This window comes from Sinohyriopsis cumingii, chromosome 6 (genome assembly GCF_028554795.1).
Source record: "Sinohyriopsis cumingii isolate HCF-2022 chromosome 6, ASM2855479v2, whole genome shotgun sequence".
Lineage (NCBI taxonomy): Eukaryota > Metazoa > Mollusca > Bivalvia > Unionida > Unionidae > Sinohyriopsis > Sinohyriopsis cumingii.
This window is the reverse complement of record NC_142966.1, coordinates 144,819,520-144,837,101: the sequence shown is the minus strand read 5'-3', so window position 1 is coordinate 144,837,101 and position 17,582 is coordinate 144,819,520. Positions and strand designations below refer to the sequence as shown.

Below are 17,582 nucleotides of genomic sequence, written 5' to 3'. Positions count from 1 at the left end.
TTTTTTATACATCTTCCTATCCTTGTAGATGTTTTATAAATTATTCAGCGGAAGACACACAATTTGAATTCTCCAATTTGTCATCTTTCAAAATGTTTGATCAGTTTACAAAATGGAAAATTTTGCGAAAGCACATTAGCATTAATTTACATCTTTCATTTCTGCGCTATCATTGATCATGCACAATTAATTCTGACATCGTGGATGAAAAAACCCGGAGTATAGGTATAAATTGACCATCGATTAAACAAGCTATCACAGCGGCTGCCAATCCGGAGACTTCTTCATTTAGAGCTTCAGTGCCTTGCTACCACAGATACAGGTAAGTAATTTTATTCTGCATGTTAATTAGTGTTCAAGATAACAACATACTAATTAATTCTGATCAATATACTCCACTACGTTTACTTTCTAAACAACTGTATTATTTTGTTATGTGCTCACATGAATGACTACATCATTACATGAGTTTTCTTATATGTGAAAAATGAAAACTCTCTTGCATCCCCATATTTTAAAATAGGTTCCTTGTCAAACAAATGAAAGCAAAAGATCGATAGCCATACATATTTATTTTAATTTTCTAATCGCCTCTAAATTTTATAAATTGCATATACGGCCACATTACTATAGCGCATTTTATTCAAAAATGACCAGTTGTGTCCTTGTCACCACGTTTCTAATAGCGGACAGTGGAAAAACAATATTAATGAAATCCGTGCCCTGTATGTCAGACAAACTTCACAACATCACAAATAAAAAACTGACGTATTCACAATATTTAACTTGGGCATTTGGATATGATAAATGACGTGTTTTAAATGACTATATTTATATTGTAGCAACGGAAATATTACCACCATATTTATTAATGTTATGTACATCAGATTCCCTAAATATATGCATTGTATAAGTGCAACATCATTTGTATTAGAAGGACCATACATTCGATCCATTGTGCATGTATCAACATGTGGTCTTCGTCAGCCACAAATGTTGTTCTTGTCTTATAAAACCTTTGTGCTGGTATATTTATTTAGTTCACACATTCCTACAAAATGAAAGCTTACATTATATAGGACACAAAACTATAAAACGTGGTTTGAAATAAGTGTAGACAAATATTTTTGTCACATTTCAAGACTATATTGTGCACCATATTTTCGGTTATTTATGGTTTTCCATTTTTCTCTTGAGAACTGCATCGTCCGCCAAAACTTCAATATTGTCAGGCAACAGAGGGAGGATATTAGTGTTTCTCCTTCTTACGATTTCTCCTTGTTACGAATCTAGGTCCTAAGCTATGTAACAGATAAAAGCGAAATCAACATGTTTAATAAAATCAACAAATAATATATTTCAGTAGATAGAAAGCAAAAATTTAAACGTCACTTACAGCATTATTAAATAAATAAGAATCGCTCTTAAATGTCCTATCACAGGTAAAAAGAATATTAGAGCGTTCCGAATGAATTTCAATAGTCTTGAATGCCATGACATATGTATTCCTTACCAATGACACTACAGAAAATACTCTGGAATTCATTAGATGTTAGTGGGAAATTACATTATATTGTCAGCAATTTTGTTTCCAGAATATTCTAAGCTAGAAACAATGTCGGGCGTTGAATTAATATTTGGTAATATCCCAAGATATCATCAAATGCAATTAGACAAAATATTCCAATAATCAGGTTGGTAAACTGTCCACGCTCAATAACGAACAAAGGCGAAACATACAATTGAATAATCTGTCATAAGAAACACATGCACTACCTAAAAGAGCTATGACATTCAATGTTATAATATAAAATATAATTAAGAGGTTCGGGGCGGATCAGAGGCGTACGTGGGCCATCTGATTTTACTGCGTTACACAAATTTAGGTTTGCTTTTAAGGAATATAGATTGTTCTGTACCTCAGAATTAATATTTGTTCGTTATTACACGTTCTTCGGTGTTCATAACACTAATTATGATTATTTTTGTGCTACTTATTTTGTTGGGCAGACGAGAATGAGGGCTGTACTAGTTCTTCTTGCTTGCATGGTTTGTGCTATCGCAGCCATCCCGAAAACCGGTTACAGCGGCTACAGTGGAATTGGAGGTTATGGAGGATATGGTGGATACAGTGGTGGAATTCCCTGGGGATACGGCGGTGGATATGGTGGATATTTCAGGCCTTGGGGAAGATTCGGTGCTTGGGGTGGATACCCTCACATTAAACCCCCTGTGAAGTAAGATTTTGTACTCTTCATCTTAGACAATTATATATTAGAGAATTAAGATACAGTGCTTCTTCAATATTAAGTTCTCCACCACAATCTCCTCATACTCATTGTACATCTAAATCCTACAATTCGAAGTACTCACATTATCGCTTTTCTCCCTTCATATATTTATTAGCATAAACATAATGTTTTGCTTTTACCAATATATCCAGCACATACTCACTTGATTCTTCTTTCGTATTTTACAGATATTAAGAAGAACATACATAAGTAAGGACTGGGCCAGAATGGACAGAATAAGACACCTCTCTTTGGAATATTGTTATGTTGGAATTAATATCTTATACAACAATAAATTCCAATTACTGATAAAATCAAAAAGTTGTTTTTATCATGATAGTGTTTCAGTTCTACAAGGTTCACTTTCACTCTCTCTCTCCCAAACATTCTCGTACAATTGCGAACCGTTTTGGTGGTCATCACCGTCTCCTTCCCTTCTAGTTTTCTTTAAAATAAAACAGCGTTCAGCAATATGTTTCATATTCCTTATGTAAAGTAGTTATCATATAAGATATATAAGTATTTATGAGCTGCATATGTCTAATATTGTCATAGATGGTCTTCGAAAACATTGAAGAATATTTTTCTTTCCTGATATTTATAGATTTTCAAAGTGTATATGAAGATTATGGAATGTCCCCAACATCCGTATGTAAGAAGCATCCAACAACGTCAACAATGATCTGCAGTTTCATAATAGGCTCAACTGTTTCAACTGCATATGAGAAATTAAATCGCATTATTAGCCGGCAGATTAAAGAATTTTGTCGCATAATTGACCGCCAAAAACAACCTTTCTGTACATGATAAAACAACAAATCAATTTTTCCTGTCCCGTAACAGATCGACAGATGTGATCCTTTAATATTGATTCAATATTTAATTGAAAAGAGATAATGCAGACCACAATTTTGTTGAATATTGAGTTATGTCGGCTAAACGCGGTGAATATTAGTTGTATATATTACCCATCTCCCAATATATACTGTGCAATAAGTGTATAACAAATCTCGAATTCGAATCCTGATTAGCCAACGGGGCAATAAACTAAAAGGCTACAAAGTTTTGGCAGTATCATCATGACACGTGATATAGTTTTGCAAAGTGATAGAGACAATGACCAGATGGTGTTCACTTTCATTACATCATAGCCACTGCTTAGAAGCATGGTAGTTCGCTCACTGTGGGAAGTCAACTAAACCTGAGCCATATGTTCAGACACTATTTTAGAGTCGAATAAGCTCACATTGTATCCATGTCATGTAAATAGCGTAGTTGCCATTTTATAGTTTTAAAACTGGGAACTAATTCGGATATTCCCATTAGACGAAGATGTACCAATAGCGGAAGCAACTCCAAAGGCCTAAATTTGAACATAGTGATGCAAAAAAAAAAATGAAATTCTAAAAGGTAATAAACAAGATTAACATACAGTAAAATACGTACGCCAGAGAAACCTTGCCATCCCACTCAAAATTGCAATAGGAAAAAGAGGTCTCAAAGATCAATGAAATCATGTATCTACATGCGAGGACGACACCTAACAGGGTAATGCCATCCGATAAAGAGGATGAAAGTAATCCTAATTTGTACAATACAACTTAAAAATCGGTAACCAAAACAAAAATGACCTTCTCAATAGGAGAGTGGACTATGCTATCAGATGTACACAACTCGACCGAAAATTAAATACATTAACGTAATCATCATGACTCGATTGTCCACTTTTTATTGTTCTTCAAAAATACCTGACTAACCAAAATATGTGTTTTTTGGAGAAAGAAGAAGTCTTCCTGCAGAAATAGTGTTTATTCTGAATATTAAAAGGTCCAGTGAGTATTAACCAATAGTGACCAAGACTTGCCCTAAGCGTACAAACAAGTCGCCTCCTAATCCAAACAACGCCATGAAAAAAAACGCAACGACTAGAATAGAGAACGTGTGTATTAGAGACTATATTACGAGTTTTTCGAAGACGAATAAAATTACATTATTAGGCAATACAAATAAGCATTGTCCAAGAGAGTTTAGAAACATCACTCTAGTGATATAGTAATCCAGATAAAAACTGCAAGACATTAATGTATGCAAACCAATCCATTTAACAATATAAAATTCACAAAACAATTTTCTTCTTTCTACTCATCAGCAAGGTCTATTTCGGTAGGCTGAAATTGTTAATATTGTTTTAAAACGGTATAGCACGTAAAATAAAAACCTTCTTTCTAAACATAGGTATAATATTTCAAGATGGGAAAAATGAACAGGTTTTTATTCTCTTACATTCAATATCTTTTACGTTTTACTTCAATCTTTTAAAGGCAGAACATTTTATATGTAAAATGTTGCTGTTAACAGTAACAAAATCGAACTTAAACTTATTTCAAGGGAATTCCTGAATTATATTATGAAACATCATTTTCGGAAGATTCCACGCTTTCATCATAAGAAATAGTTGTTTAGAAGATTCGAAGAAGTTAAAAGGCCACGTATAATTAACGGAAAACAGCTTCACAGTCCATTGAATATACTTTTTATGAAATTCAATCTTGTACATACATACATACATACATACATACATACATACATACATACATACATACATGCATACATACATACATACATCCATACATACATGCATTCATACATACATACATACATACATACATACATACATACATACATACATACATACATACAAGCACCTCCAAAGGCCTAAATTGGAAAATAGTAATGAAAAAAAAAAAAGAAATTCCAAAAGGTCATAAACAAGATTAACATACAGTAAAATACATTCTGGAGACTACATCGGCTCATTGATGTGTCCTGCATTTCGCGCAGTTTCTTCTGAACACCTTGGAGGACTCTGCTGAAGGCATCATTCTTTGCAGCGGACTTCGGCTCAATGTTGTATGCACGATGGAGACGATGCTTCACCTGTAGCAGGGACTGTATTTCTTGACACTTCTCGTCAGATACCAGTTTTGTTGCTTTCGCGCAGTGACGCCAATGGATTCATATGCAATAGTGAACACCAGTCCTTAGACAGTGTGTGCCTCAAAGTTGTTTAATTACGGTTAGGCAGACGGAAGATGGTGTTTGTGATCAGGAAATCATATGTTGCGCACCTCCTCAAAAGCAGTTGTCCATTGCTGTTGCATTTGCCAATTCCATCTCTACCAATAACTCCCTTCCACGACTTGTAGTCCGCGCCAACTCTGGTGTTAAAATCAAAAAGAATGATCAGCTTTTCCGACATTGGTACCGAAGCAATCAGAGCTTAATTTGCCATGAATCAACCTATGGCAACACTAAAATACAAAAAAAAACGTTATAGTTGAGGAATATAGACCAGTTTATCATGTTTATCAGTTTGTTCCAGACACCAGTGCATCAATCGATGAAGATTTTATATAAAATGAAATGCAGCTCTTGCATTCTTGATGTGCAATAAACATTTACATCTGTAATTCATCTATGAAAATTAATTGAAGGAAGAGAATTCGAACGACAAGATGGTGACAATAAAGCTCTCTATTGCTCGCGCTGTTCATTGTTTAGGACTCATCGTCAAGTCAGATCTACAAAGCAACGAAATCCAATCTATCTTTCATGCTCTTCGACTCAATAGGGACGTTACTTCATTTTCGAGCATGGTTCAACATGACATGCAAATTACAGATTATAGATTTAATGAATAGGCTGTAATATACAGTAACAAGTTGACAAGAACCTCTCAATTTGTACTCAAGCGACAGAGTACTTCAAAACTCCTAGATAAACGTATTGCCATAAATTTGATAATTCGTTGTACGAGTGATCTGATTTCACCAGTACGAGCGGAGAGTCACGAAGGTTTGAAAGTTGCATAGTTCCAATTCACTTTTTGAGCACTGTTGCCATAAACAATAATTCGGTACAAGTTTCCTACACCAAAAGGAGACTGAACAGTAGAAATGTGGTCCATGTCCCTATCATTTGCTTCTTGGTTTCCTTTCACTGAGTTTCTTCGTTGCATTTTCTAAATAGAAATGTTATCAACATAGCATGAAAATGCAAACTATTCATTTCGTTCAGAATATATTTCTTATAAACAATCCCATTTGTCTTTAGTATTAACTAATATTCACGATACAATGATTTACATTCGAAACTGCAATTCAAAATCGCAAAATAAGATTTTTCCAAAGATTTAAAATGGTATATGCTACATTGGTGTAATATAAGACGCGAAACGTCATCTTTCATGCACTGCACCGCATTAACACTTGCTATTTTCTGCATCTGGGACAGACGTAGCAACTTTCCAACATAAAGGGATTGTTGCCATTTAAGCAAAATATGAGTTATCTCCATGCATAATCATGCATGTACTTGAACTGGATAATTAAACAGTTTGAACAGGTCGTCTGGTCCACTGCAGTACGTCCCGGAATAAACACGTTTTGATAAATCATACCTATTATAAATTATGTCGGGAAATCAGTTCTTTCTAAATATGCATTACCATACATGCTACAGAATTTATAATTTAATACGTAATTGAATTAAAAATTCCAGATGACAGAGAGACTGAAACTAGATGATGAATGCTTATTCCGAAGATATATCATGGCTGGCCATAGCAAAAACATGAAGACATGACATATACTGACCGCTGCCACTGTCTCTTGCGGCGTAACTGAGTCTTCAAAACATTAATCTTCTTGTCAAATCTAGTCTTAAGTTATCAAATTTCTCAAATTTAACTAAAATTCAAATTCTGCCCAATCAAATATTTGATTCTAGATGTACGGTAATTCAATATTCAGTTTATGTAGTTGAAATGCATATCTTGCATTCCTTTCATATACTTTAATGGCTACAATTGACACTATACTGAGAATAAGAATAGAAATGAAGAGAAATTAAACTAAATTAAATTTCATAATTCAGATACACGCAACGAACTTCCAGCATGATGGAATATGTCAAATACAATCTTGAAGTCTGATCTTTGCTGTTACAAGACCCTATTCACAATCAACCGAGAAAATATATTTTCTCCATAAAAGACAAGCCCTTTTCTGAAGAAATCGTAAATTACCGGTTAAAGATTCTACATACTAAATACTGAATTACAGCTAACTAAAATAAAAACACCATTTATTGAACCCGTAAAATATCTATGAGTATATTTGTATTCATCAATGAATGTATGTATGTATGTATGTATGTATGTATGTATGCATGTATGTATGTATGTATGTATGTATAAATGTATGCATGTATGTATGTATGTATATATGCATGTATGTATCTATGAATATATGTATGTATGTATGTATAAATCTATGCATGAATGTATCTATGTATCTATATATGTATCTATGTATGTATGTATGTAGGTAGGTAGGTAGGTAGGTAGGTATCAATGTATGTATGTATGTATGCATGTATGTATGTATGTATGAATTTATGTACGCATATATGTATGCATGTATGCATGTATATATGTATGTATGTATGTCTGTCTGTCTGTATGTATGTATGTATGTATGTCTGTCTGTATGTATGCATGCATGTATGTATGTATGTATGTATGTATGTATGTATGTATGTATCTATTTAAAAATAAATGTATGTATGTATGAATGGTTGGATAGATGGATGGATGGATGGATGGATGAATATATATTCGTATTCATCAATGTACGTATGTATGTATATATGTATGTATGCATGTATGTATGTATGTATGTATGTATGTATGTATGTATGTATGTATGTATGTATGTATATATGTATAAATGTATAAATGTATGAATGATGCATGTATGTATGCAGGTAGGTAGGTAGGTAGGTATAAATGTATGTATGTATGCATGTATGTCTGAATGTATGTATGAATTTATATACGCATATATGTATGCATGTATATATGTATGTATGTATGTATGTATGTCTGCATGTATCTATGTATGTATGTATGAATGTATGTATGTATGTATGTATGCATGCATGCATGCATGTATGTATGTATGTATATATGTATCTATGTTTCTATGTATGTATGTATGCATGTATGTATGTATGTATGTAGGTAGGTAGGTAGGTAGGTAGGTATAAATGTATGTATGTATGCATGCATGTATGTATGTATGTATGTATGTATGCATGCATGTATGTATGTATGTATGTATGTATGTATGTATGTATGTATGTATGTATGTATGTATGTAAAAGTAAACTTATACGTATGTATGTATGGATGAATGCATAGATGGATGAATGGATGGATGACTGGATGGATGCGTGGATGCATGGATGTATGGATGGATGGATGGAAAAATGTGGTATGTATGTATGTATGTATGCATCAATCTTTGTATGTATGTATGTATGTATGTATGTATGTATGTATGTACGTATGTATGTATGTATGTATGTATGTATGAATGTATGTATGTATGTATTCTTGTTCCTATGGATGAATGTATGTATGTATGTATCTATGTATCTATGTATGTATGTATATATGTATGAATGCATGTATGTAAGCATGTATTGATGTATGTAGGATAATAGATGCAATATATATCGGATTAAAGTTTTTCATTAGATCTTATCGAGAAAATATTTCTGACATAAAGCGGAAGAAGCTATATACCTCTCTGGAAATGTGCACTTGTGTCATTCAGACCTTCCACTCAAAATCGTTCGATGACAGAAGATGGTATTGCTTGTTTCTTTGCACTGCTGATAGATTATCACATAAAGAGCCTACAAAGTGACAAATAATGGCCCACTCTGTCACTCTGCACAATCAAAACTCCACGCATATAATAATGCATTTTAATAAAAATTACATTCAAGGATAAATGAATATTTCATTTTTAATTTGCCATACTGTAGGAAATATAGACGATACATTAATTAGATTTGCTTTTAAAAAGATCCCCAAACATTTTGTAAAATATGCAAATTACTGTATTTGCCTAGAACAATCCATGTGAATATGCCCAATGGTGAAATTTCCAGACTGTTCTGTAAAACTGATGAGATTGTAATAAATTATACTATTTTCTTCCTAAAATCATCTTACCGAACAAAAATAATTATAACCATCTTATTGTCGAAACATTTTTGTTCTGTATTCCAAAAGTGCTGGTGATATTAAATATTAAACCACGAGTAAATCGGGTTGCCATTGATGGCATGACTTCCAAACAGCAATTTCAAAACTACTTCCTCGATGTTTGCATAGTTAGAAAGTTTCTTTGTTTGCGAGCTGTTGTAATTTGTAATTTTAATTTTATAAAATCTATATGCTCTATTTTGTACATGTTATTTAACCAAACGAGAGAGGCATGTAACCGTGACATTAAAGTTTATGAAATCTACGAAATTGATTCTAATTCCTTTTGCAAATTTGTAGTTTAAGAGGAGTTATCATGTTTCAGAAAAGGCCGGTATGCATTTTTGATTTTCCTCATCTTTTGTTTCCTCATTTCCTTCTCATTTTTTTTGTATTGGGGCAATTCTACTGAACGTAAATGATCATTGAAAGCTTCTAATTTAATTTTACATTAAATTTCTTCAGTCATGGGTATCTCTATATCTAACGACGTTTTCTCCAATTTCTTTCTTCAAACATTCCTGTATGAGAGGAGTCAATCTGTATGGATGTTCTTGAATAAGTGTTCAAATTCCAATTTCAACGTCTTGATACAATGTTATTTGTTCGTGTGCAAACATTTGTTGTTCACACCAAAGTGACTACAATCAAATGTCATTCCATCACTGAAATCCTCACATGCACAACTAAATTAACTGCGTGATTAACATATATTTCGTTATCAACATACTCTGGAGGTCTTGATAGAATTTAATTTAGTTACGTAGAGCCCGAAGAAGATTTTGAGGTATGGGCAGGAGATCTAGAATTCTAATACCAGGATGAAAACTCTTTTCTTTGTATGTTGGTCATACCTTAATTTCATTTTTCACCGAGTATAGTGAATTATAGCTCTTGTAACTTCACAAGCCTTTGACACCTTCTCATTGAAATCACTAACATAGGCAAGAAGATTAATTGTTAAAGTTCTGTTGAAAAAAAGCATCTCCTTTAATAACTTCAATTATCCACGAATAGTATGTCCAAGAACTAATTCGCAAGGTCTAAATTCTAACAACTCTTGAACTGATTGCCTAAGTGCAAAAAATAGTAAATGAAAATCTTCGTCCCAGTCATTACCGGTATCAAAACAATATCGCAGAATCATAGCTTCAAAATTTGATTAAATCTTTCTAAATCCTTTGGCTTTCAGAGTAATAGGCAGAATTGCAGGATGCCTAATTTCTGTATCACTGTGAAAACTCCAGACATACAATTGTATCCCTAATCAGAGTGAATGGAATTCGGAAGGCCAAATTGTGTAAAAAGAAAATCTTAAACACAGTTTTTCCTACGGTTTTACTTTTAATATTCTTCATAGAATAGCCTACGAGAAACTCGTGAATGCAAATATGATGGTCAGAAAATATTGGTCCTCTGCCTTTGTCTCAGGTAAGGGAACTATATAGTCTGCCATTATTTTACAAAATGGTTCGTCAAATGCAAGAATAGATTGCAACTGATATTTAGTTATCTTCTGAGTGTGTTTTCCTAACATTTGACAACTGTGACAAAAGCTATATTAATTTCAAATATTACTTTCACTTTTCCGCTAATAAAAATGATTAAATATCTTGTGACGAGTCTTATGCACCCCAACATGACCAGCCAAATGAATTTCATGGACTAGACTAAGAATTCCCTGAGTACATATGACTGATATACAACAACCTGACAGCTCACTGACCACTTGTCATTAGTGGCTATCTCAGATGGTCACCAAGTCCTCCTAAGTCTCCCATCAGAGGTAATCATATTATATGGCAAACTGGAATAATCCGTCCTTTTCTAACAACTTTAACACATTCTGGGCAGGATATATAATAAAGTTCTCAACTTTAAATAACACTCTGAAAGCCTTTCTGTGTCGAAACTTTCTTAGTAAAGTTTTTTGATATACTTAGAGTAAATTGTATCACGGAAGAGAACCCGTTTTCTAGTACGACTCGGTGATATTAAACTAAGTAACAGATAAAAACGAAAACTAACAGCTTTTGTTTAATTCATCAAATAATTTATTTCCCTAGAATACGAAGGGAAAATTTAAAACCCACTTACAGTATTGTGAATTAAGTCCCATGATAAGTTCACATCGATGAAGTCCCACTTTAATCCCAGTTTTATTTCCATTAGGTTTCAATATGGAATATGCTGATGTACCTATAATCTCAAACGTGCTAATAGGCCAATGACTTGGAATGTGGCGATGTCCTGAGAGTTTTTCAATACGACATAATAAAATAATCCAAAGTCTCCATGTCTGAATTCACCATAATTCTAAATCAATGTTCTAGATCAAAAATATTATTGATCAGCACACTGAATTCCCAGTGAATAACAATTTGAATAAATTGATCCTACCAAATCAAAAAGTGGAAACAACAGTAAGAATGATTCTGCTTTATATCGTAAGGCAAGAATTAGTCATTTTCACATAAACAAGTTTGTGTACGCCTCCTTTAATCTGGGTCCCGATTACCATTTTATTATAATAGTCTGCCACTTAATGAATTTTCCATTCTACTAGATTCTAAGGTCCAAGTCAAGACTGTATCTTTCAACCCAAATTGTAGGAAAAATGTTTACTTTTATAAGGAACTGACTATTTGATCCACAATCATAGAGACAATATTACCATTTATTATGTTCTTTATATAATAAAATGTCACTAGTCACTAGCAAGGCTATATTTTGGTTTAGGACAATGTCAAGTACATAATATAGACATGCATAACATACAGATATTAAAAGGCCAAGAGATAATATGAAAAAATATACGTAACAAAAAATGTCTCTTTGTCTCTGTATGGAAATTAGTAACGATATCATGAAGTTATATAAATAAAATTTGCCGCCTGTACCATGGTATTTTTTATACATCTTCCTATCCTTGTAGATGTTTTATAAATTATTCAGCGGAAGACACACAATTTGAATTCTCCAATTTGTCATCTTTCAAAATGTTTGATCAGTTTACAAAATGGAAAATTTTGCGAAAGCACATTAGCATTAATTTACATCTTTCATTTCTGCGCTATCATTGATCATGCACAATTAATTCTGACATCGTGGATGAAAAAACCCGGAGTATAGGTATAAATTGACCATCGATTAAACAAGCTATCACAGCGGCTGCCAATCCGGAGACTTCTTCATTTAGAGCTTCAGTGCCTTGCTACCACAGATACAGGTAAGTAATTTTATTCTGCATGTTAATTAGTGTTCAAGATAACAACATACTAATTAATTCTGATCAATATACTCCACTACGTTTACTTTCTAAACAACTGTATTATTTTGTTATGTGCTCACATGAATGACTACATCATTACATGAGTTTTCTTATATGTGAAAAATGAAAACTCTCTTGCATCCCCATATTTTAAAATAGGTTCCTTGTCAAACAAATGAAAGCAAAAGATCGATAGCCATACATATTTATTTTAATTTTCTAATCGCCTCTAAATTTTATAAATTGCATATACGGCCACATTACTATAGCGCATTTTATTCAAAAATGACCAGTTGTGTCCTTGTCACCACGTTTCTAATAGCGGACAGTGGAAAAACAATATTAATGAAATCCGTGCCCTGTATGTCAGACAAACTTCACAACATCACAAATAAAAAACTGACGTATTCACAATATTTAACTTGGGCATTTGGATATGATAAATGACGTGTTTTAAATGACTATATTTATATTGTAGCAACGGAAATATTACCACCATATTTATTAATGTTATGTACATCAGATTCCCTAAATATATGCATTGTATAAGTGCAACATCATTTGTATTAGAAGGACCATACATTCGATCCATTGTGCATGTATCAACATGTGGTCTTCGTCAGCCACAAATGTTGTTCTTGTCTTATAAAACCTTTGTGCTGGTATATTTATTTAGTTCACACATTCCTACAAAATGAAAGCTTACATTATATAGGACACAAAACTATAAAACGTGGTTTGAAATAAGTGTAGACAAATATTTTTGTCACATTTCAAGACTATATTGTGCACCATATTTTCGGTTATTTATGGTTTTCCATTTTTCTCTTGAGAACTGCATCGTCCGCCAAAACTTCAATATTGTCAGGCAACAGAGGGAGGATATTAGCGTTTCTCCTTCTTACGATTTCTCCTTGTTACGAATCTAGGTCCTAAGCTATGTAACAGATAAAAGCGAAATCAACATGTTTAATAAAATCAACAAATAATATATTTCAGTAGATAGAAAGCAAAAATTTAAACGTCACTTACAGCATTATTAAATAAATAAGAATCGCTCTTAAATGTCCTATCACAGGTAAAAAGAATATTAGAGCGTTCCGAATGAATTTCAATAGTCTTGAATGCCATGACATATGTATTCCTTACCAATGACACTACAGAAAATACTCTGGAATTCATTAGATGTTAGTGGGAAATTACATTATATTGTCAGCAATTTCGTTTCCAGAATATTCTAAGCTAGAAACAATGTCGGGCGTTGAATTAATATTTGGTAATATCCCAAGATATCATCAAATGCAATTAGACAAAATATTCCAATAATCAGGTTGGTAAACTGTCCACGCTCAATAACGAACAAAGGCGAAACATACAATTGAATAATCTGTCATAAGAAACACATGCACTACCTAAAAGAGCTATGACATTCAATGTTATAATATAAAATATAATTAAGAGGTTCGGGGCGGATCAGAGGCGTACATGGGCCATCTGATTTTACTGCGTTACACAAATTTAGGTTTGCTTTTAAGGAATATAGATTGTTCTGTACCTCAGAATTAATATTTGTTCGTTATTACACGTTCTTCGGTGTTCATAACACTAATTATGATTATTTTTGTGCTACTTATTTTGTTGGGCAGACGAGAATGAGGGCTGTACTAGTTCTTCTTGCTTGCATGGTTTGTGCTATCGCAGCCATCCCGAAAACCGGTTACAGCGGCTACAGTGGAATTGGAGGTTATGGAGGATATGGTGGATACAGTGGTGGAATTCCCTGGGGATACGGCGGTGGATATGGTGGATATTTCGGGCCTTGGGGAGGATTCGGTTCTTGGGGTGGATTCCCTCACATTAAACACCCTGTGAAGTAAGAATTTGTACTCTCCATCTTAGAGAGTTATATATTAGAGAATTAAGATACAGTGCTTCTTCAATATTAAGTTCTCCACCACAATCTCCTCATACTCATTGTACATCTAAATCTTACAATTCAAAGTACTCACATTATCGCTTTTCTCCTTTCATATAATTATTAGCATAAACATAAAGTTTGCTTTTACCAATACATCCAGCACATACTCACTTGATTCTTCTTTCGTATTTTACAGATATTAAGAAGAACATACATAAGTAAGGACTGGGCCAGAATGGACAGAATAAGACACCTCTCTTTGGAATATTGTTATGTTGGAATTAATATCTTATACAACAATAAATTCCAATTACTGATAAAATCAAAAAGTTGTTTTTATCATGATAGTGTTTCAGTTCTACAAGGTTCACTTTCACTCTCTCTCTCCCAAACATTCTCGTACAATTGCGAACCGTTTTGGTGGTCATCACCGTCTCCTTCCCTTCTAGTTTTCTTTAAAATAAAACAGCGTTCAGCAATATGTTTCATATTCCTTATGTAAAGTAGTTATCATATAAGATATATAAGTATTTATGAGCTGCATATGTCTAATATTGTCATAGATGGTCTTCGAAAACATTGAAGAATATTTTTCTTTCCTGATATTTATAGATTTTCAAAGTGTATATGAAGATTATGGAATGTCCCCAACATCCGTATGTAAGAAGCATCCAACAACGTCAACAATGATCTGCAGTTTCATAATAGGCTCAACTGTTTCAACTGCATATGAGAAATTAAATCGCATTATTAGCCGGCAGATTAAAGAATTTTGTCGCATAATTGACCGCCAAAAACAACCTTTCTGTACATGATAAAACAACAAATCAATTTTTCCTGTCCCGTAACAGATCGACAGATGTGATCCTTTAATATTGATTCAATATTTAATTGAAAAGAGATAATGCAGACCACAATTTTGTTGAATATTGAGTTATGTCGGCTAAACGCGGTGAATATTAGTTGTATATATTACCCATCTCCCAATATATACTGTGCAATAAGTGTATAACAAATCTCGAATTCGAATCCTGATTAGCCAACGGGGCAATAAACTAAAAGGCTACAAAGTTTTGGCAGTATCATCATGACACGTGATATAGTTTTGCAAAGTGATAGAGACAATGACCAGATGGTGTTCACTTTCATTACATCATAGCCACTGCTTAGAAGCATGGTAGTTCGCTCACTGTGGGAAGTCAACTAAACCTGAGCCATGTGTTCAGACACTATTTTAGAGTCGAATAAGCTCACATTGTATCCATGTCATGTAAATAGCGTAGTTGCCATTTTATAGTTTTAAAACTGGGAACTAATTCGGATATTCCCATTAGACGAAGATGTACCAATAGCGGAAGCAACTCCAAAGGCCTAAATTTGAACATAGTGATGCAAAAAAAAAAATGAAATTCTAAAAGGTAATAAACAAGATTAACATACAGTAAAATACGTACGCCAGAGAAACCTTGCCATCCCACTCAAAATTGCAATAGGAAAAAGAGGTCTCAAAGATCAATGAAATCATGTATCTACATGCGAGGACGACACCTAACAGGGTAATGCCATCCGATAAAGAGGATGAAAGTAATCCTAATTTGTACAATACAACTTAAAAATCGGTAACCAAAACAAAAATGACCTTCTCAATAGGAGAGTGGACTATGCTATCAGATGTACACAACTCGACCGAAAATTAAATACATTAACGTAATCATCATGACTCGATTGTCCACTTTTTATTGTTCTTCAAAAATACCTGACTAACCAAAATATGTGTTTTTTGGAGAAAGAAGAAGTCTTCCTGCAGAAATAGTGTTTATTCTGAATATTAAAAGGTCCAGTGAGTATTAACCAATAGTGACCAAGACTTGCCCTAAGCGTACAAACAAGTCGCCTCCTAATCCAAACAACGCCATGAAAAAAAACGCAACGACTAGAATAGAGAACGTGTGTATTAGAGACTATATTACGAGTTTTTCGAAGACGAATAAAATTACATTATTAGGCAATACAAATAAGCATTGTCCAAGAGAGTTTAGAAACATCACTCTAGTGATATAGTAATCCAGATAAAAACTGCAAGACATTCATGTATGCAAACCAATCCATTTAACAATATAAAATTCACAAAACAATTTTCTTCTTTCTACTCATCAGCAAGGTCTATTTCGGTAGGCTGAAATTGTTAATATTGTTTTAAAACGGTATAGCACGTAAAATAAAAACCTTCTTTCTAAACATAGGTATAATATTTCAAGATGGGAAAAATGAACAGGTTTTTATTCTCTTACATTCAATATCTTTTACGTTTTACTTCAATCTTTTAAAGGCAGAACATTTTATATGTAAAATGTTGCTGTTAACAGTAACAAAATCGAACTTAAACTTATTTCAAGGGAATTCCTGAATTATATTATGAAACATCATTTTCGGAAGATTCCACGCTTTCATCATAAGAAATAGTTGTTTAGAAGATTCGAAGAAGTTAAAAGGCCACGTATAATTAACGGAAAACAGCTTCACAGTCCATTGAATATACTTTTTATGAAATTCAATCTTGTACATACATACATACATACATACATACATACATACATACATACATACATACATACATACATACATGCATTCATACATACATACATACATACATACATATATACATACAAGCACCTCCAAAGGCCTAAATTGGAAAATAGTAATGAAAAAGAAAGAAATTCCAAAAGGTCATAAACAAGATTAACATACAGTAAAATACATTCTGGAGACTACATCGGCTCATTGATGTGTCCTGCATTTCGCGCAGTTTCTTCTGAACACCTTGGAGGACTCTGCTGAAGGCATCATTCTTTGCAGCGGACTTCGGCTCAATGTTGTATGCACGATGGAGACGATGCTTCACCTGTAGCAGGGACTGTATTTCTTGACACTTCTCGTCAGATACCAGTTTTGTTGCTTTCGCGCAGTGACGCCAATGGATTCATA

At 33.4% G+C, this 17,582-nt stretch overlaps 2 long non-coding RNA genes across 2 annotated transcripts; both read left to right on the top strand.

Moving 5' to 3' along the window:
- The first annotated feature begins 225 nt into the window (after positions 1–225).
- On the top strand, positions 226–2,612 carry LOC149798187 (uncharacterized). Its single transcript, XR_016421981.1, has 3 exons — positions 226–322; positions 2,011–2,237; positions 2,480–2,612. It is a non-coding gene; the product is annotated as an uncharacterized LOC149798187 (long non-coding RNA).
- Positions 2,613–12,540: 9,928 nt separating this feature from the next.
- On the top strand, positions 12,541–14,926 carry LOC149798186 (uncharacterized). Its single transcript, XR_016421599.1, has 3 exons — positions 12,541–12,637; positions 14,326–14,552; positions 14,794–14,926. It is a non-coding gene; the product is annotated as an uncharacterized LOC149798186 (long non-coding RNA).
- Positions 14,927–17,582: the final 2,656 nt, after the last annotated feature.